At 43.1% G+C, this 21,037-nt stretch overlaps 1 protein-coding gene across 1 annotated transcript in view; it reads left to right on the top strand.

The window, feature by feature from the left end:
* Positions 1-302: 302 nt before the first annotated feature.
* Positions 303-21,037, top strand: part of LOC138796957 (uncharacterized) — a 124,114-nt gene continuing 103,379 nt past the window's right edge. Inside the window, exon 1 of the mRNA XM_069976715.1 lies at positions 303-358. The gene's annotated coding sequence lies outside the window, so the exon portion shown is untranslated. The remainder of the gene's footprint in view (positions 359-21,037) is intronic.

Below are 21,037 nucleotides of genomic sequence, written 5' to 3'. Positions count from 1 at the left end.
GATGGAAATTGCAGTCTTGCTTTATTTCACATATACTGTTGATTTAGATTTTGAAAGTTATAATGACAGATACACGTTAAAGGGAATCTTTCACTAGGTTTATGCTGCCTTAAATGAAGCAGCATAATTCAGTCGTTCTCCTTATATGCAGGAGAATGGGATTTTTGCCACACCCCTTCCCCCCCCCCCCTCCAGCTGCTGATTGGCAGTTATCTATGCATGCTGTGTATAGGCGGTCAACTGTCACTCAGCAACTGGTTTTCTGCTTCTCATTAATATTGAGAACTACTGGGTTACTGGGTTACTTATTGTCCATATTATTCAACAGGATATCTCTAAATCAGCTGCACAGAACAATGTAAGTGATACATCATTCTGTTCAGATTCTCAGTCATTAGTTTATGCTACCCCCAATATAGGACAGCCTAAACCTACTGACAGAGTCTCTTTAAAGTGAAAGTCTCATGAAATTGAAAAAAAACTGAAAATAATAAACTTACCAGTCCTCTTGCCTCCATTGCGCCAGCCCCATTGGCAGCTGCAGAATATAGTGGGAGATTTATCAAACATGGTGTAAAGTGAAACTGGCTCAGTTGCCCCTAGCAACCAATCAGATCCCACCTTTCATTTTCCAAAGAGTCTGTGAGGAATGAAAGGTGGAATCTGATTGGTTGCTAGGGGCAACTGAGCCAGTTTCACTTTACACCATGTTTGATAAATCTCCCCCATAATCTTTAACTGGCTGAGCGGGCAATTACTGAGCCAAGTATGTGACATTGTAGCTAGAAGAGCTGCAGGACATGGGCAGCTGTCAGATGGACCCAGGAGTGCCGCTATGGGGCACGAAGATAGGTAAAGCCTACTTTGTTTATTATTTTCCAGCACCTCCCCTGCCTGCCTTTTTTCAATTTTGTGGTACTTGTCCTTTAAATACCTTCAGAACCTACAGTAGAGCAAAACAAATTGACTAGCAGACAGAACTAAGAAAAAACATACAAGCACATTTCAATATCAGAAAGCTACAAGAACAATGGCAGAATGGCAGAAAGCTACAAGAACATATGGCAGCTTATCATATAATGACTGAAACTGGAATGATAATACAAATAAATGCTGAGTGCAGCGGGAATGAGAGAAAAGATGGCAAAACAAAGACAAACCCAGAAATAGGATCTAGCTCCCCCTTTCCTCAATTTTTACTTAGATCATCAACTAATTCTAAACAAGCACTAGACAAACTAAATGTAACTGTTCCTGCAATATTCCTACAACTTTCCTAGACTATAACTATATTTAGGTTACAAACCCACTTGCCGGATCTGCAGCGAGTCTCCTTGCTGCGTTTTTGCAGCGAGACTCGCTGCAGATCCCGGCCCTATACTTTCAATAGCAGAGAAACTCGCAGCAGGGATGTACATCCCTGCTGCGATTTTGTCTGCAGCCCGCCCCATTAACCCCCCGGCCGCCGGACATTATACATTACCGGGTCCCCGTTCCTGCTTGCTTTGGGGCTCCCGGTGTCTTCACGGCCCGCCCCGCCAATCAGTGCGCTGCGGCGGGGCAGCGCACTGATTGGCCAGGCGGAACGTGCCGGGAGCCACCGAAGCAAGCAGGAGCCGGGATCAGGTAATGTATATCCTGCAGCCCCGATCGCCCCCAGCCCCCGACCTCACGATCGCCCGCAGCCCCCGACCTCACGATCGCCCCCAGCATCGCAGACCCCGGCCGCACGATCGCCCCCAGCGGGCGATCGTGCAGCCGGGGGCTGCGGGCGATCATGCGGCCAGGGGCTGGGGGGCTGCGGGCGATCAAGCGGCCGGGGGCTGCGGGCGATCGGGGCTGCAGGATATACATTACCTGATCCCGGCTCCTGCTTGCTTCGGCGGCTCCCGCCGCAGCACACTGATTGGCCGGGCGGGCTGTGAAGACACCGGGAGCCCCGAAGCAAGCAGGAACGGGGACCCGGTAATGTATAATGTCCGGCTGCCGGGGGTTAATGGGGCGGGCTGCAGACAAAATCGCAGCAGGGATGTACATCCCTGCTGCGAGTTTCTCTGCTATTGAAAGTATAGGGCCAGGATCTGCAGCGAGTCTCCCTGCAAAAACGCAGCAAGGAGACTCGCTGCAGATCCGGCAAGTGGGTTTGTAACCTTAAAGTGATATTGTCACCCCTCTTACTCTATGTGCTGTTCTCAAGCTTAGATGCTGCACATTCGATATATACCTGTATACAACTTGTCTGTGTCTTCTTTCTGCTCTAAAATCCCTTAATTTTATCAGTACACAGTGTCATCTAGGCGGAGCTTCATGGCAGTTAGGCACGCTACCCATCTGGGAGATAGAGCCTGTCACTGTCCATATAGGAGAGGATGGTGGATGGATTCAAATTAACTGCTGTCAGAAAGTTATATAGATTTGTAATTTACTTCTATTTAAAAAAAAAAATAGTCTTCCAGTACTTATTTGCTGCTGTATGTCCTGCAGGAAGTGGTGTATTCTTTCCAGTCTGACACAGTGCTCCCTGCTGCCGCCTCTGTCCATTTCAGGAACTGTCCATAGCAGTAGCAAATCCCCATAGAAAACCTCTCCTGCTCTGGACAGTACCTGTCATGGACAGAGGTGGCAGCAGAGAGCACTGTATCAGACTGGAAAGAATACACCAATTTCTGCAGGGCATACAACAGCTGGTAAGTACTAGAAGACTGGAGATTTTTAAATAAAAGTGAATTACAAATCTATATGTAGTTGATTTGAAGAAGAAACAAATCACCAGAGTTCCCCTTTAATTATTAAAATTAAAATAGATTGTCCTAGGTATTAGTATTTTAAAGTATAAAATTCCTATTGTTCACTATTTACTAGAATAAATCTAGTATTTATAGAGAGAGAGACTACTACATATTAAAATATATAAATATCACTCCCATAATAGAGTGCACAATATGAATAGACTGAAACAACTGTCTATTTTTATTGCCTAGAATCACTGTATTATACTTAGCTTTATCTTTTCTCAGTATTTTTATATTGTGTTCAAAGAACTTTGATTTTTTTTAGATATTATTTTTATATTAAAAGAGCAGCAGAGGTAGCAATTAAGGTATTTCATGTGAGAAAATCATCTCACTCGCTGTCTGCTCTCTGGGTCAGGCTTGTTATTTTATGTCATAACATCAGACACATCCATGCAGAGAAAGTGGAAGCCGCATTGAAATAGTAAGATGTTCTCCTAGTTACAGTCATCAGGACATTGTGTGTCTTTGCACTTCACTGTTGCCCCCTTTATAGGACCCTTGGCAGTGTCAGTTATAAACTTCAAAGTAAAGAGGAAGTAAAAGGGATGAATTAGATGAAAACTGTTATGTTTCTCTTTCCAAGTTACTGAAATCTTTGTGCTGCAAACTGTTCTGTGCTAGACTATGGTAGTGAATCTGAAGGATCCCTGTTTTTAAACACTTAAAGGGGTGACTAGACAGGACTCTATGCCCCAGGGGAGGGGTGAATGTACTTACCTCCCTCGGCTCAGTACTATTCTGCACCCGTGTCAGTTTTGTGGCTGCTTCCAGGATCGGAGACATGGCGTGGCAAGCCTGCTCAGCCATCAGTCTATGAGAAGGGACACCGTTACAGCCACTCATTAAATGACAAGGCCTGCTTTAAAAACAGCTCAGGCTAGGTGGCTGCCCCATATCATCATACTAAAAAAAAAATTACAATCAGAAAATAGAAACATTAAAAAAGGGAAAAGTATCTATCTGTAATGAATAAAATAATTCCGGTGTTGCCCTCCCTTTAAAGCGACTCTGTACCCACAATCTGACCCGACCAAACCACTTGTACCTTCAGATAGCTGCTTTTAATCCAAGATCTGTCCTGCGGTCCGTTCGGCAGGTGATGTAGTTATTGTCCTAAAAAAATACTTTTAAACTTGAAGCCCCGTGCCAAATGGGAGTATCTGTGCCCTAACTTTACGCCACCCCTCTATCCCTCCTTCCCACTCTCTTCATCATTAGGAATGCCAGTGAAACATTTTCTCCATGCTGAACATTGCCCAGGTCCTTAACGATCCAGCCCATGTGCCGGGCTGCCACAGGTGGGGAATAGGAGGCAATCTGCCTGGAGCATTCCTAATGAGGAGGAGGGCGGGGAGGAGGGACAGAGAGGTGGTGCAAAGTTAGGGCACAGATACTCCCGTTTGGCACGGGCTTCAAGTTTAAAAGTATTTTTTTAGGACAATAACTGCATCACCTGCCGAACTGACCGCAGGACAGATCTTGGATTAAAAGCAGCTATGCGAAGGTACAAGTGTTTTAGGGGGGTCAGATTGTGGGTACAGAGTCGCTTTGAAGTTTAACTTGCAGTTTCTGAGCCCCAGTGCCCTTCACCTACCATTTGCCAATGATAATACTGGTGTCTTCTTATCCGGTGGAGGTACCTTTAGGCCTCCTAAGCCAAAGGGCCTGGCTTCGACTGTTACTTCTGTAGCCTTTACAGCTATTCTGCTGCACAGATGTACAAGTGCTATTAAAGGGGTACTCCAACAATTTTTTTTTTCTTTCACGTTAACTGGTATCTGATTTTAACATGACCATAGGTTATGGTAGCCTAAGAAGGGTCAGGGAAGGGCACAGATAGTGAGCCATAATCTGCTCCCATCAACGGACCCTGCCTACTTGCCTCAACAATCCTAGGTCACTGCTGACAACCACAGACACAGTCCCTACTTTAATAAGGTGATTACACGAAACAAAGACAAGACAAACTAACATACAAGGGATAGTCAACAGACTGGAGTACAAAGCAAGGTACAAAAACAGGACCCAAGAGAATAGTCAGGTAAAGATATGGAGGCTCCTGCACGCTAGAAAAACTAGTCTAATAGCCAGCGTTGATATCAGGGCACGAGTACACTTTATAGATGAGGGACTTATTTCAGGATGTGATTGGACCTGACACACAGAAACAGACACAACAAGGGTGAGTGGAAGAACCAGATGTCAATCACCTAAGCAAAACAGAGGTAAACTGTTAAGTGACCAGAGGGAAATCAGCAGAGAAGAGACGGGTATGGCAGATATCAATCAGTAGAGCAGAAGGAGTAGAGCTGTGTTCAGATAGTGTTCAGAGAAGTGCAAAAAAACACAGGGGGACATTTATGAAGTCCGGCATTTTTTACACTGGGCTTACAAATGTCCCCGTAGCTCCGGAGTTCAGGGGATTTATGTAGAGGCGCACAGCTTCTACATAAATCCCAATTGCACAGAGCCCCTCCATGCGAAAATTTTGAAACCTACACCAGCTCAGAGCTGGCGTAGGTTTCAATATAATTTTTCCTCCGGAAAAATGATAAATGCGCCGCATGCAGAGGCTGCGTACAAATATAAAATTATGACTAAGAGCACAGTCTCGGCCACATGCCATGAGCCGAGGACCTTGCCAAGGTCTGAACAGGCATGGGCATAACAGATATGTAGATTTTCTTCTAAAATTACTTCTATTTAAAAGTCTCAAGTCTTCCAGTATTTATTAGCTGCTTTATGTCCTTCAGAGAGTGGTGTATTCTCTCCATTCTGACACAGTGCTCTCTGCTGCCATGTCTGTCCATGACAGCAACTTTCCCCATAGAAAACTTTTCTGTCACTGGTAGAGGTGGCAGCAGAGAGCACTGTGTCAGACTGGAAAGAATACACCACTTTCTGCAGGACACACAGCAGCTGATAAGTACTGGAAGGCTTGAGATTTTTAAGTAGAAGTAAATTATAAATCTATACAACTTTCTGACACCATTTGATTTGAAAGACAATTTCACCAGAGTACCTCATTAATGTCCTGAAAGAACTGGCCCAGATTTAAAAAAAAAAAATGACTGATTTGCCCGTAGCAACCAATCAGAGTTCAGCTATTATTTCTCAGATTGCTATAGGCATATCACACATATTTTTGTCTCAGATTGATAAATCTGGGCCACAGTGTTCTTTCATTACAACAAATGTGGAATTTCAATTTTTCCAATTTTGGATGTAGTATTTAACATCTAGGACGAGATTAAATGTTAAATCAGTATTTGTTAATGTAAATTATTGTTATATAACTCTTAAAAATTCAAACTAATATAATTGTAACTAAATTAATTTACAATTCATGACCTACATTCATTACCCTAGGCTTAGCATAAGAGTTTGCTACTATTCCTAAGCTCATTGCACTTTTATCCAGGAAGAAGTGCTTGTGCCCAAAATAGCCATTGCTAGTAAGGCTCCTGCTATGTGTCTCCCATCCCTCATGCTGTAGTTATGTTGCATCACTAACAATAAAAAGACTTTATTTTTGAGTGCTGCTTTCCTTTCCCTAGGTCCTCAGATGCCTGTCAGTCATAAAATTGTGTTTTCCCTTTATACTACAAAATAACACTTTAAAGGGGTATTCTGGTAAAATACATGTTGAATCATCCCCCCTCCTGGAAACTAACAATTTGTTCTATACTTTTAATATCTTCTCAGTCTTCTTCCCCCAGTCCTGAGCCTGCTGCTTTCTGCTGAAGACACAGAGAACTGTGTGGGCGCTTTAATGCTTGGAGGGTTTATCACAGTGAGGTCATCAGCAACTTGACCTCAGGTTAACACCCCCCCCCCCCCCCAGCATTATAGAGCATTATAGAGCATTTGCAGTCCACACACCATATAATTTATTTCCTTTCCCAAGTCTGAGGTCCATAATTGCAGGCAGCACATCTATGTACTGACCACAATCACAGACCATATGGATGTGTGGACCTGTAGTAATGCACACTGTTGGTTTGTAAAGTTGGCATCCTGGCTTGTCCTATAAATGTTCGATGAGTGAGCATTCCACGCAAGTGCAATCTGGGAAACTCTTAAAGGAGAAATCTGGCGAAAATTTTTATTAGGGTGCGTTCACACGTACAGGGTCTGCAGCAGATTTGATGGCGCAGATTTGAAGCTGCAGATTCAAAGCAAATCCATTCTGGGCCATCAAATCAGCTGCGGATCTGCTTCAGATCCTGTACGTGTGAACGCACTCTTAAAGTATTGCATTGCCCCCAAAAGTTATTCAAATCACCAATATACACTTATTACAGGAAATTCTCATAAAGTGCTTTTTTCCCTGCACTTACTACTGCATCAAGGCTTCACTTCCTGGATAAGATAGTGATGTCACGACCCGACTCCCAGAGCTGTGCGGCTGTGGCTGCTGGAGAGGATGATGGCAGGGGGATGCTCAGTGTCCCTCCAGTGCCCTGTGTCCCTCAGTGTCCCCCTGCCATCATCCTCTCCAGCAGCCACAGCCCGCACAGCTCTGGGAGTCGGGTTGTGACATCACCATTTTATCCAGGAAGTGAAGCCTTGATGCAGTAGTAACTGCAGGGAAAAAAGCACTTTATAAGCATTTCTCGTAATAAGTGTATATTGGGGATTTGTATCTTTGTAACTTTGTAACTTTTAGCGGGCAATACAAAACTTAAATAAAAATTTTCTCTTTAACATGGGCCAATTATAATGCAATAAATTGCTATATCATTTGAATTATGACACCTATCATAAGAACTAACTTTTGACATGTCTGATGACATGTCAAAAGTTATTGATCAGAGCGGGTCTCACTGCTGACACCTGCTCTGATCAAGAGATGTAGCCAGGGAAAGATTGCAGCAGTGCAATAAAATCCTCGGCCAGCAGTGCAGTCCATCAAAATTCCCCATAGAAGTCTATGGGAAATTTTGACATTTTAAACCACTGTCCGGGAGAGGATGGCGCCATGATTTCTCCCTGGCTATATCTCTTTGGAGCAGGTGCCAGCAATGAGACCCCCTCTGATCACTAACTTTTGACATGTCTGATTACATACAAAACAGAAAAATGCTAAAACAACCTGCAAGGGTGAGGAGTTAAAGCAAATGTAGCACTAGGTACATTGCTTGGTATTTTGTACATGAACATATTGGCACCGGCACAGGTATCATGGTGCCGTGGTCCTTTTTTTGAACTGCCGTCCAGTTTCCATGCACAGCACCAGTCTATTGCTGAGCACCACTGGGGGGCGGCGGGCCCGCTACTGGAGGCGGCCTGTCGACCCCCACTGTGAGGAAACTCCCACCCCTCTGTAATGTGGCTCCATTAGAATCAATAGAGTTGTTTCACAGAGGAATGGGGAGATTGTCACACTGAGGGCCAGCGGCTCACCTCCAATGCTTCATGACTGGTCGGTGCTTGGTAACAGATCAGCGCCATGCACGGGAACCAGGTTGCGGGTAAAAAAGTACTGTGGCATCAGCATCTCCACGCTGGTCTGTTTATGTAAAAAAAAACACCCAGCGATGTACCTAGTGGTACATTCACTTTAAAATCAATATACTATTGCTGCCTTTAGGAAGTCATGGAGTATAGGCACACTCCCTGAGATCACAGGTTAATAAAGCTGACCAGGAATCCTGTAAAAGCTGTTTGACAATACTCATGGGATCCACAATAGTACCCATACCACTAAGCACAGAAATAAAAAAAAAAAAAAAAAAAAGGTTATCAGGTACAGTAATAAATTTATAGTTGTCCTCCATAAAGGAAAAAAAACTATTAATGTAATAATTCTTAAACAGCTGATAGTGATGGACTGCCCTATTTTATGAATGGTATTATCTCAGAAGCTCCCCTTTAAGCCCTGGTTACCAGTTGATTTTTATGATGTGTGATTGGGTTACTGCGGCCTATACAATGCTGTATTCCACTCGGAGTTGCAGAGCAGATGTAAGGAATGCTATAAACACAGCTGTTGTAATTATTTCCTAGCCCAGGCATGAAAAGACTGCACAAAAGCACAATCTACACAGCATGTACAGTAGCAACAGTGCAAATTTCAAAGGAAGTGTAACTGTTATCCTCCTTTATTGCTCACTGAGATAATTAAATCATTTCATTCTCCTGTATTAAACAGGCTCTTCAACATGGAGACACTAGCTGTTCAAATGACAAGCCACAGCGGAATGAGCCAAGACTGGCATTACCTGTAGTACCCTATACTCATTACTGCTTTTCGAAGTGAAAATTTTAAGAAATCAGCTAAGTTAAATCCAGGCTGCATTTTCTCATAACCTTTACCTATGCTGACCCAAGACATAGGCCTCAAGCACACGTACTGTGCACGGACCGTATATAAGGAAAGTGTGCGACGGAACAGATTATTGGAGTCGTGCGGCTGTGTCAGTACAGTACCACAAAGATTTCAACCTGTGGTACTGTACACAATGCCTGGAGCTCCAATCATCTGAATTAGTAAAATATAACAGTAATGATCCTGCACAGCTGCTGAATTAAAAGAAAAATTACCAAGGGGGATGTGGTTACAAACTTGGCTGAGTGGATGTGTATCCCAGTTTCTATACTGTTCCACATACTAATCCACCAACATGCGCCTACCAGAATGTCATCTGCAGCTAGGACCTGCATATTTCTGCTCTTCAGTCTGAGCTAAAGAGTTTGATGTGCATATTGTCCAGACTAGTAGGCAGCAAGTTCGGGTTTGTGCAAACCCAGGATTTGAATCTGGCTGCCTGGAGAAGATGGATGTGCCGGACCTGTAAGGGCTCCAATCGGCACCCCCGCAGTGAAGGACAGGGATGCCGATCGGTTTCTAGGGCTGCCGGGGGGTTATACTTATGGCCTCTCCGCTGATTGAGTCTGCTTAGAAGTTGGGAGTCTTCTTAGAAGTTGGGGGTCGTCTTATACGCCGGGTACGGTTGCCCCATATGGTGGGGGGGCTCAAAAATGGCTGCATCCCCACCGTATGGGGTGACCACTATAAAAAAAAAAACTGTTATCTCACCTGAGACCCCTTCCTGGCAGCCGCGCGTCTCCTGTCCCGTTTCCAGCGCAGGCAGTGTGAGAATCTATGAGACGCTCAGATGCCAGGAGAGCTTTGGGAGAATGACAGAGGCGCCGGAAGTTCCCAAAGCCTCTGCCGCTCTCACGAAGCTTTCCCGGCAGCCAAGCGTCTCCAAGCTTCTCCGATGAGACGTTTGGCTGCCCAAGAGAGCTTCGGGGATCTCCGGCACGGGCAGTGTACGCCACACTGCCTGCACTAGGAACGGTACAGGAGATGTGTGGATGCCAGGAACGGGTCCCAGGTGAGTTAACTCTTTTTGATTTGTTTTTTCTTTTAATTTAGCTGCAGTTAACCCCTGCCTGGAGTTCATTCCAACACAAGTGTAAGCTTCCTACATGGAGTTACTGATGGTCTAACACCCTTTGGGAGACATTAATGAAATCTGTACCACTGGCATACCCCAGGGAGAAGGCGCAGATTCGCCCCTTCTCTCTGACATATGCCAGCCGTATGCCATGGGCGGGGGGCAATCATGGCAAAATAAAGGACTCCTCAGGAACAGCTGTAAATTTCTGTTCCTGCCGTGGGGCAAGCACAGGTTAGGCATGCATTTCTTAGTGAATACAGCAGGGCAATTCAGGGCGGGGCTTAATTTTCAAAACGTTGAGTATTGGATTGCTGCACCATACTTTTTGAATTGAATAAACCTCACAATTTGAATCAAAAGTATTGGAGTGGCGTGGATTATCTCTGGATATATTTATTTGGTTTTTGGCTGAGACCTGGGTTTGCTGGCACCACCTGGTTACTAAGAAATGCTGCTTCATTTTCCATTATTAGATGGCATTAGATATTTTCCTGGCAGTTGTGACTGAAATTTTTGTGGGTCAAATTCCTTAAATATCAGAACAAAGTGAAGGTTCTGGAGTGGCCATCTGAGTCTCCTGACCTCAATATTATTGAGCCACTCTGGGGAGATCTCAAGTGCGCAGTTCATGCAAGACAGCTCTGGAATTCACAGGAACTGGAGGCTTTTTGCCAAAAAGAATCAGCTTTACCATCTGAGAATATAAAGAGCCTCATCCACAGTATGACAATACTTTGACAATAAATGGCTTCACCCAACTACTAACCATAAGTGGAAAAACATTTTTGTGTTATCATTCCTATCGCTAAAAAAAAAGGACATGAAAGCAAAAATTCTGCTAGGGTATGTAAACTTTTGAGCACAACTGTAGCTGGCATATTGAAACTGGCAGAGGGGAGAGGGGTGCTGTTAGAGGAGGCCACCAGGGAGATATGATCCCCTACTGGTGACATGAGCTGCCAATTCTGATAGTCTGTAGTAACTGAGCTCTGGTGGTAGGCTGGCACAGTGAGTTCTGGCACTGAAACATCAACATAGGGGATGAGGTGGCTGGATCAGGTAATCACCGGATGATTACCTGATCCACTTTCTCCTACCTTGTTACAGTTTATCTGCAGGATTTGTGCTTCATCTTTAACTTGTAGGAGCAGTGGGAGCTGCTTACCTCAGAGGACACACTGCTGGCAGCCAGGGGTATCAGCTCAGTGTGGCAGGGGGCCTATCAGCCTCCTAGTCTTTGGGGCCCACAGCTAAGCTACAAGTGTAAGGCCCCATGAAAAAAACAGGGAGGAAATTCAGTGGAAAGTTATAGTGTCTATGGCTTTGCCAGTCTAATCTATGAACAAGTAGAGGTTGGGGGCCCTGGGCAATTACCCAGTTTGTCCCTGCCGCCCAAAGCCGGCCCTGTTTGTATGAATACTTCTTGCAATGTTTTAATAGTGATGTATAAACTTCTAAAAAATCATTGATAATTGAACAAGCAACATGCTATTCCCCAGAGTATCAGCCAACATATTTCAAGTGCAGAATGTACTCTCAATCTTGGCTACCATGAGTTCTTACAATATGACTTTGTACAAAGATGTTTAGTAACTTTCAAATATCATTTGCCCATTGAAAAAAATGAAAATTGATATAAAAAAAAAGGAAATTCAATGGCTAATTTTCTGTGCTAAACAAATTATTAGGATGTTTCAGATTTTGGCTTTGGAATCAATGTAAATTATCAGCTTTGTAGGACTTTACTTGCTGGCAAAAAGCAAGGCACAAATTATAACATTTAAGCTTTAATGTATATACGAGATGCACTGGAGATGCTAAAATCAATGATGTACTCAATAACTACAATTCATTTTACATTAGTAAAGTCAATAAAAAATATAAATGCTGATATTATTGGAAATGTGTATTTCACTGGCATATGGCTTAGTATAGGAAGTGTTGGAATCCTCATGAGATGACTAGATAAAAGATAATAAGAACCTGTCGCAATGATGATGCTGTCCCATATACCAGCATCATAGCCATCATACAGGGAGCTGAGTGGGTAGAAACACAGTTTTATGTAAAAAGATTCCGTTTAATTTGAAAGGTAGAAAATGACTGGGTGGTTTTGCTGAATGACTGACAGCCTTTCCTGTAGTAGCATACAGAGATGGACTGAGATACCTGTCACTGGAAACAAAGGTCTAACAGCACCTATAGCTCCCCCTGTAATAGCAGAGTTTTGAATGCTTGCTGGTAAACCCACCATCCCACGAAGTGGGTAGCACTACAAGTAAATGGAGTGTCCAACAGCAGTGGCGTGTTTAGGATTTATGGGGCCCCATAGCAAAAACTGTATGAGGGCTCCCCTCCCCTAAACACAGCACAAAGCATTGCATATATGCTCAGAGATGTGGCCAAAAAATAAAATCCTGCCAAGGGTAACTGGCAGAGCAGAGAGCCAATGGCTCAGTTGAATGTATTTAACTATAAGGGCCAATTAGGAGCCCTTATGTTTAAATACATAAGTGCAGGAGCAGACTACCTTCTACTTAGACCCTGTGCTTCACTGCTCATGCACGGATAACCCCTGGAGTACAGAGGTCAGGAGTCATAAGAGCAGTGAAGCAGAGATCTCCTTGTCTTCTGCTTTTTAACCCTTTTTTGTGTTGCTGCATGTAAGTGAACTTTGGGTCATATACACACCGCAATACATGACTCAGGATGGCTCTTACCTTCCCTGTGCATCTCCAGGCCCCCCTCCACCATGGGCCCCATAACAGCTGCCTTGTCTGCCTCTATAGTAGCTAAGCCACTGTCCAACAGCATCCAAGTGAAGTGATCTTCAAGCTTTTATTGAGCAGTCTAGTATATATATATATATATATATATATATATATATATTTATATACGTACACGTACAACGTTTCGGCTCACCATGAGCCTTTGTCGAGTATTACCTACTTACTTACTTACTGTTTATTCAGAGTATACAGTATCCAGTGTATTGCAAACTTGCCAATGACACAAGAAAAGAGAGAGTGTGGTTAGGATTCATGAAAGGACAAAAGGTGAGCGGTTAGGCAGATTTCTAAGATCCCTAAATACTGTAATTAGCAAAGATTGTCTGGTTTAATTGGATTGTCGTGTGATTGTCAACATCTCTAACATCGTTGTGACAGACAGAGAAGCAGCATCTAGATCAAGTAACAGATTGTTTTGGGAGACAAGAGGAATTACTCCAACTGCCTGGAGCCCGGGATTAATTAGAAGACAAACATACAGATTTTTGAAAGTATTAGATAAGATGATCATGCTTTAAAGGGATACTCCAGCTAACAAAAATTCCTTTCAAATCCACTGGTGTCAGAAAGTTATATAGTTTTATATAAATGAAAGAAGTGGTGCATTCATTCAAGTCTGACACAGTGCTCTCTGCTGCCACCTCTGTCCATGAGAGGAACAGTCCAGAACAGTAGAAAATCCCCATAAAAAACCTTTCCTGCTTTGGACACTTCCTGTCACAGACAGAGGTGGCAACAGAGAGCTGTGTCAGAGTGGAAAGAATATACCACTACCTGCAGTGCATACAGCAGCTCATACATACTGGAAGGCTTGAGATTTTTAAATAGAGGTAAATTATAAATCTATGGAACTCTCTGACACCAGTTGATTTAAAAAAAATAAAAAATCACAACTTGCACTTTAAGGCTATGTTCACACTACGTATATGTCCGGCAGCATATTTTCGCGGCCGGACATATACGTGTTTAACTCCGGCCGGGAATTTACGCAAGTTGCGGCCGGCTGCGTACGGACCGCGAACTTACGTCCGTAGTCTACTTACGCTTCCCGAGCGCCCTACGTAGCGATCTGACAGCGGTCTTTTACTTGGAAATCTTCGCCTAGCCCCGGACACCCCACAGAACCTTTTGGATCGACACAAAAAGCTTGCAAAATGAAGAAATCACCACTACGTGCGGGACCGCATGTTACGCTACGGGCGTAAGTTACGGCATTTGCAAACAATGGTCTGGTTCATTTTTTACGGCGCCGCGTACGATCCGGGCGTAAGTTCGTACGAAGTGTGAACTGTGAAGCCGTACATCGTATACTTTCCATTGTACGCAAACTACGTAAGTCTCCGGCCGCTTATTCACGGAACGCACTACGTCCGGAGACTTACGTAGTGTGAACATAGCCTAAAATCAGTAAGTGTACAGACCACTGCTTTTAGAGTAGAGTGGTGGTCGGTAACCTAGACAACGAGCTGTCAACAATGAGAAGAAAAGAGCAGCATATTAGCAGAAGGAGGAGAGTTTGCTAATAATTGTATTTGCAAAAAATGTGTAACTTGATAAGTCCTACTAATGCTGCATTTACACGGAATGATTATCGTGCAAATTTGCATGATAACGATCGAATTCGAACGATAATCGTACTTGTAAACGCAGCGAACGATCGAACGACGAGCGAGAAATCATTCATTTTGATCTTTGAACATGTTCTTAAATCGTCGTTTGCAAAAAAAATCGCAGATCATTCCGTGTAAACAGTCGTTCACCGATTTTACCTATGTGCGAGATAGGCTTAAGCATCGCATAACGATCACAAAACAAATTTTCCTTACGATATATTGTTCCGTTTAAACGCTGATCGTTATAAAAAAATCGTTACTTCGAAATCGTTTATCGTACGATCGGGCCAATTATCATTCCATGTAAACATAGCATAATTCATCTTAGTTTAACTATATTAGTTTAAATGGGAATATCCCTTTATCCTATGAGTGCTTTGCCGAGGAGTAAGGGCAGGTGCTCACTGGTTGCAGAAGGAAGCAGAGGTCAATGAGAAGCAGGAGGGACAAAAAGAGCTACAATCTGAGTGATTGAGTCTGGACTGCCTCTTCTCAGTGGGAGACAGAAAAGTCTGGGAGATCGCAATGCTCCTGCCTTAGTGCTCCTGTGCTCCTGCCTGTTTGTTTTCTGTACAAGCAGTAGCTTCAGATGTATATTTTATAAAAAAATTCTCTTAGTCACTTTTTTTACCCCACCCCTACCCCTCTCAAAGTATCTGCCATCTACTTCTGGCTCCAAAAACACATACAGCACCTTCCAGATTGTCAAAGGTTACAGAGTATGTATTCCTGGTCCGCGCCACTATAACCATGAGTGTAGTGATTCCCTGTGACAGTTAAACTGAATGTAGTAACAAGTTCATGGCAAACTGTACTAGATTAGAGACGAGCGAACCTCGAGCATGCTCGAGTCCATCCGAACCCGATCATTCGGCATTTGATTAGCGGTGGCTGCTGAAGTTGGATAAAGCCCTAAGGCTAGGTGGAAAACATGGATATAGTCATTGGCTGTATCCATGTTTTCCAGACAACCTTAGAGCTTTATCCAAGTTCAGCAGCCACCGCTAATCAAATGCCAAACGATCGGGTTCGGACGGACTTGCGCATGCTCGAGGTTCGCTAATCTCTAGTATTAGTATAAATGAGCAAGTGCCATGCATTGACCTCCATCCAGGGTCCTGTTGCTTGAGCCAATCGTCGCCTGATGGTTCAGTGCCAGTATTTCCACAGTGGTCACTGTGGAGGGTGGTGCTGGCCTAACACTGAAAGGATTGTCTTCTTTGCAAGGGACGTGCTCCGGCCGGTGCAATGTGCAACACTTGCAATATAAGTCTGGTACCAGGTAGTGTGATGTCACCTGAATGTCACATCAGGACATACAGGTGATCCCGATTTCCTTAATACACTGCCTGCTTCCATTGACAGCGCTTGGGAGCACATCTCATCTTCCAGGTTGTGCCTGTTAGAGATGAGCGAACCTGGAGCATGCTCGAGTCGATCCGAACCCGAACTTTTGGCATTTGATTAGCGGGGGCTGCTGAACTTGGATAAAGCCCTAAGGCTATGTGGAAAACATGGATATAGTCATTGGCTGTATCCATGTTTTCCAGACAACCTTAGAGCTTTATCCAAGTTCAGCAGCCCCCCGCTAATCAAATAACGAACGTTCAGTTCGGATCGACTCGAACCCGAACCCAGTTTGCTCATCTCTAGTACCTATCCTTACTCAGAACATGCCATTTTCCCCCCAAGGACTTTCTCATAAATCCCCTGTTATCTTGGGCCTCCCTCCCTTCCCAGAACTACTGATACCTTGTGGTCCTTATGGGCCTCCAAGTAAGCTCTTGAAGTGTTTCTCTACTTCCACAAAGTCTCTGCCAGCATTGTGCCCTCAAATTATTAAAAGTACCAGCAAAGGTGTTTTTAACATTGAAATGAAAATAAAATTAAAATGCAACTGTAGTATTATCCAAATATCCAAAAGGGACCCTGGGGTGAATTTATCAAACCGGAGAACCAGCTGCACCGTGGCAGTCTGAGAAATGCACAAGAATCTATGCCTGCTCTGGAGCAGGCGTAGATTTTTAGCATGATATAAGCCTGCAAGCAGGTGTAATTTATAAAAAATCAGGCACAAAAGGAGTGCACATTTTTTAGAGTGCAAGTGGTGATGATGATGTAATTATACTGTATACTTAAAAGGTACCTGTCATGTAAAATAACTTTTGACGTGTCACCAGTTATGTCAAAATTTATTGATCACAATGGGTCTCACTACTCACACCCGCTGTGATTGGGAGATATAGCTGGAACAGCAGCGTGATCCACTCACCATCCGGCCACTTATTCCTGCAACGTATTCTCATAGACTTACATTGTTGGAATAAGCTGTTACAGAGATACGGCCGGAGAGTGGATGGCGCTGCCGCCTCGCTCTCTCTTCTCTTCCGATCACAGCATGTCTCATCAGTGAGACCCGCTGTGATCAATGACTTTTGTCATGCCTGACGACATATCAAAAGTTATTTTTAATGACAGGTACGTTTTTAGCAATTAGATTGATTTGAAGTTTTTTTCACCCCATTGTTACATATAGTAGTTGACCTAAATTCCAGTAATTTAACCTCCCACCTAAGTGCCCTTGGGGCTTATAATCCTAATCATCCTCTGTACGAAAGGCTTGGAAAGTAAAGAGGAATGGCGCCTACTTACCACTTACGTAATATAATGGCATAAGTATGTTGGATAGCCCTCAAGCAAGATTTTTGAAATCTATAACACTAACTCTAATTGCTATGAGCTATTTGCATCTATCCCTTATATTGGATCCCGCAGGCATAAGAAAGCTCTTTAAAAACAGCTCATGAAGCAAAGCCCAGGTGACATCACAGGGCCAGAAAATCTACTTGTTAACATCTGTTTTGAGTTTTAAGTTGAACTTTTTTGAAAGCATTGTTATATGGCATGAAACAGCTTGAATGCAAACACTTGTAATTACTTATACGTATTGTTATATTATTATCCAACAATAAATGGAAGAATAGAGGCAATGTGGCACTGGCTCAATATATCCACGTTTTTCTTTATTACACCATCTAAACAGTCAGTGATACAAAGTGCAGATCGGCAACGAACGTTTCACGCTACAATGCGCTTTTTCAAAGCCATGACATCATATCCTCCACCTGCTCCATTTATATGGAGTCTCTTAAAGGCACCATTACATCTAAAATATTAGTGCAAGATACAAATAAACAAAATTTCTCACATATGTGTGACACTAAATATACACTTTTATAAGAGATTTTTTAGAAACTATTATTTTACCATTTGGACCTGTTCATTATAACCATAGGTTAATTTCCGAGCGGTCATTAAGACCCAAAGGTCCTAGTGCTCCGGTCTTTAAAATGAATTCATTTTCTTTTTCCAGTAATTTTCTATGTCGGTCTCCTCCTGTTCTTAAGGGTTCTACTTTATATAGTCCCATAAAGTTCAAGTGACCTGTATCCCCATTATGTGCTGAGCATATATGTTGTATAAGTCGGGGGCAACCTTTTCCCGTTGTTATAGATCTCTGATGTTCTGCAAATCTCCGATATAGGGGTCTAATGGTTTTTCCTATATAAAAGGAACCGCATGAACAGATTACTGCATATACCACAAAAGATGTTTTGCAAGTAATAAAACTATTTACTGTAATACTATGACCTCCCAATTGTATCCATTTCACATTTTTCAAGTTCTTACAGTGATTACAATGACCACATTTAAAGTTTCCCAATGGCAACTGTTTTTTTAGCCAATTATCCTCACGTATCCCTTGAGGGTCTATTCGGCCCCTGACCAACTGATCCCGCAAATTAGTACTTCTCTTAAAAGACACTAGTGGACTTTCTTGTGTGTATTTACTCAGAACCTCATCTCTCTGTAGAATATGCCAATTCTTATTAAGAGCTGCACGTAATACCTGATTCATCGGGCTATGTCTAAAACTGAAAACACATCTCTCCGTTTTCTTTTTTCGTGTAGATTGTTCTATCAGAGTATATCTGTTTAGTTTTCTAGCCCTTTCCAGTGCTCTGTTCACATTGGGTTTCGGGTATCCCCTCTCCACTAAACGCTGACTTAACTCTGCTGCCTGAGCCTCAAATTGTTCCACCGTATTATTTATCCTGCGTAGTCTTACAAATTGTCCATACGGGACTGCTTCCTTTATATGTTGGGGGTGATAACTGTCAAATCTTAGTAATGAATTCGTGGCAGTTGGTTTTCTATAACTACTTATTCTTAATGTATTATCCACAACCTCCAGACTCACATCTAAAAATTCTAATTTAGAGTCTCCAAAGTTGTGGGTAAAACGCATATTGTGTGTATTAGTGTTTAAATATTCTAAGAATTCCAAGAAGCGTTCTTTTCCCCCTGACCATATAATTAATATATCGTCGATATATCTGAGAAATAGACTAATATCTCTAGCAAATGGGTTATTAGCACTGAAAATTTTCTCATCTTCCAAATCTGCCAAAAAAATGTTAGAAAAAGTGGGGGCCACCGGGGTCCCCATCGCTGTCCCAGCCCGCTGGCAGTACCACCTGCCAGCGAACTGGAACGAGTTATGGGACAGAACAAAGGAAAGTAACTCACAAATGTAATCCACAAAAACCGCATCATGTGAACTGGAGTGTAGCAATCGACGACGGACCGCCTGTACACCCGCATCCTGCGGGATGCGAGTGTACAGGCTCTCCACGTCAATGCTCACCAATGCAAAAGTGGGATCCCAGGGAAATTTTTCCAGAATACTTAATAATTCTTTCGTATCTTTTAAGTATGCCGGGATAGTACCCAGTAGGGGGCGGAGAATCCAGTCCAAATATTTGGAAATTGGTTCAGTGACCGAATTTATACCTGCTACGATCGGTCGTCCCGGGGGGCGGTCGATCGATTTATGTATTTTCGGGATCCAATACCAGTATGGATATTTGGGGTATTCATTAAATAATTTTTCCGCAAACCTTTTAGAGAAGAAGCCCATTTCTACCCCTCTTCTCAGAAGTGATCTCACCTTATCTTTATATCCTCGAATGGGATTTTCAGGTAGCAATTGGTATGTTGTCTCATCCCCCAACTGGCGATCAGCCTCTAGCATATAATATTGCAGGGGGATTAACACCACATTTCCTCCCTTGTCTGCCGGGCGCACAATGATATCCTTTTTTGATTTCAACCATTTCAGGGCTTGTTGTTCCCCCACTGATAGGTTAAACCGATCAGTGGGGTACACCAACGCATGTACATCCCGGAGAACGTTGGACGTAAACACATCCAAACTACACCCGGCAGGCAAGGGAGGGTTAAAAGATGATGGGGTGCCCCCCAAAAAAGGAGTGTGTTGTGTGTTATCAGATGCATATTCACCATCTTGCAGTTGCATCAGCATTTCCACTATCTGTTGATCCTGATCAGAGAAAGACGGGCACATGCTAAAACCCAAAGGTCCAATACTAACGGGTACTTCCCCCACCCCCCTACTATCTTCTGAGTCATTACACTTAGTGGCAAAGAAACGTTTAAGATTAAGCTTTCTAATTCCCCTATGTAAATCTGAGTAAAATTCCATATAGTCAAAATCTTGATAGAGACAGTAGTTTAACCCCCTCTTAAGCAATTTAACACAGTCTAGAGACAACGTATACTCTGTCAAGTTAATAATCTCATTTGCAGTATATGTGGTAGTGGATACAGTGTGGCTATTCCCATCATCTACAATACCTGTGGTGTACTTGAGGGCAGGATCCTCTACTTTCTCCAAGAGACCTGCTTTCTCTTGACACCTGTGTTTTTGGGTTTTTCGGCCCCTTCTTGTATGTTTCCTAAAGGGGTTACATCCCTAGCTCCACTTGGAGCACTCAGGTTGTGATGATTAGTCCTTGGAGTTTGTCCCTCCTCTGTTTGGCTGGAGTCCGAACCCGAGTCTGTTGTCCAGTAATCGGCCGATTTCTTTTTTTGTTGCTGTTGTTGAGTTTTGCGTCTTCTTGGGAATTTTCCCCGCTTCTGATTCCAATTAAACACTCGGTTAGCGGCATAATCTTGTTTATCTCTTAGAAATTTTGTGCGTTTTCGTTCCTTTATCTCTGTCTGAATTGGTACTATGCGTTTTTCCACTTTTTTAAGAAAAGTTATAAATTCAGATTCTGCCAGTCTGGTCTTTAATTCCATTTTAGCTTTCATTAAGTTTGCAGTTACTTCCGCATACTCTTTATCTGTACGTCTCAGGATCAGTTTGGTTAGGTTAGAAGCATGTAATAAGTGTGCTTGTTTCCATTCCTCTAGAAACTCCTCATCATCATGAAATTGGGAAATGTCCTTGTATACTCGCAAGCCTCTTGGAGTGCGGTTGCTATTAACATATGATTGCAATGAATTCACTGTCCAGAATAGTTTCACTTCTTTGTCTGCCAGTGATATTATACGTTGTTCCAGTG

The sequence above is a fragment of the Dendropsophus ebraccatus genome, chromosome 7, assembly GCF_027789765.1.
Source record: "Dendropsophus ebraccatus isolate aDenEbr1 chromosome 7, aDenEbr1.pat, whole genome shotgun sequence".
NCBI classification, from domain to species: Eukaryota; Metazoa; Chordata; class Amphibia; order Anura; family Hylidae; genus Dendropsophus; species Dendropsophus ebraccatus.
This window is presented reverse-complemented; position numbering and strand designations above follow the sequence as displayed.